Source organism: Mastomys coucha, unplaced genomic scaffold (assembly GCF_008632895.1).
Source record: "Mastomys coucha isolate ucsf_1 unplaced genomic scaffold, UCSF_Mcou_1 pScaffold8, whole genome shotgun sequence".
Taxonomy (NCBI): Eukaryota; Metazoa; Chordata; class Mammalia; order Rodentia; family Muridae; genus Mastomys; species Mastomys coucha.
Genome location: NW_022196914.1, coordinates 64,547,654 through 64,549,203, shown reverse-complemented (window position 1 = coordinate 64,549,203; position 1,550 = coordinate 64,547,654). Strand labels below are relative to the sequence as shown.

The following is a 1,550-nucleotide window of genomic DNA, read 5'->3' as shown; positions in this document are numbered from 1 at the left end:
TAAGAAAATACTAGTAGTGATGTATTATTTTTAAGTATACAGCTAATATGTTTGGAGTTATTTAAAGTATATATTGAGAAAAATGTATTTTTACTATTGCTGTAGACGAGTATCTACATAAGACTGTTAAATCGATTGTTGTTTTATATCAAACAACTTTTATAATACTTATTTTTATTTTTATAATATTTTATAAATTTTAAGGAATTCGACAAAAAATATAGATATTGAAGGGGGGGTCTATGGGAGGAGCAGTGGTACAAAACGGGAACACGAATGTGATTCAATTCTATTTAATTAAAATATGTTTTTAAATGTTAACAAACTCAGATAAATTGAAATCTTTTCTGATAATGCAATAAAAGTTAAAAAAAGAACACAAATACCAGCCCAGGCTACTATACCCAGCCAAACTCTAAATTGCCTTAGATGGAGAAAACAAGATATTCCATTACAAAACAAAATTTACACAATATCTTTCCACAAATCCAGCCCTACAAAGGATAATAGGTGGAAAACATCAACATAAGGAGCAAAACTACACCCTAGAAGATGCAAGAAAGTAATCTTTCAACAAATCCACACAAACCTAATTCTACCTCTTACAACAAAAGCAATAGGAAGGAACAATTACTTTTTCTTAATATCTTAATATGAAAATTAATATCACCGACATATCCTAATTGATTGAAATCCAAAAATATGAGGAATTAGAATTTATGACTGTCATCCAGTGGTCTCTCTAATTGGTAATTGGAGAAATAGGTCCAATATTATACAATCCATATACACTCTCAGCTTGCTTGTTTGTGACAGTGTCTTGCTGTATATAACATAATGGTCTTGAGATCTTGCTTCTCCTATCTCAGCCTCTCTATTAGTAGTATTGTGTATTTCATGTTTTTACCCTATACTATGGTTTTCAGAACAGCTCACATATTTTGAAAGCATTTATATATCCAAAAGAAATATAGACAATTAAATTGGGAGGGGGTTTGTAAAAGAACAACATAGAGTAAGACTGAATGCTTTGTTTGACGTTTGTAACTCTTGTATCAAGTTACCACAGTAAAAGCCAAGATTTTAAACTCTACTAAATATAAAATAACAAACAAACAAAAATAAAAACAAAAAAAAGAATTTACATTAAACTGTGAAATAACTGTTCAAACATTAATGTTGTACTTTTTAAATCTGGGCCAATGAGATAGATCCTTGCATAAAGGCATCTTTTGCCAAACCTGACAACTTGATTTGGGTAAGCATACACACACACACACACACACACACACACACACACACTCACACACTTTTAAATTTTAAAATATGTCAACACTGATTCTGAAGTAGTTTTTAAAGCATGCAAGGACCTAGCAGGCCATGGTAGTGTACACCTTTAATTTAGGACTGGGGAGCTGGAGGCAGACGGATCTGAGTCAAGGCCAGTCTGGTCCACAAACCAAGTTTCAGGACAACCAGGGCTATACAGAGAAACCCTATCTCAAAGAAAGAAAGAGAGAGAGGGGGAGAAGGAGAGAGAGGGAAAGAGG

At 32.6% G+C, this 1,550-nt stretch overlaps 1 protein-coding gene across 1 annotated transcript in view; it reads right to left on the bottom strand.

The window, feature by feature from the left end:
* Trim23 (tripartite motif containing 23) overlaps window positions 1-1,550 on the bottom strand; it is a 32,426-nt gene that overhangs the window by 26,105 nt on the left and 4,771 nt on the right. The window lies entirely within an intron of this gene.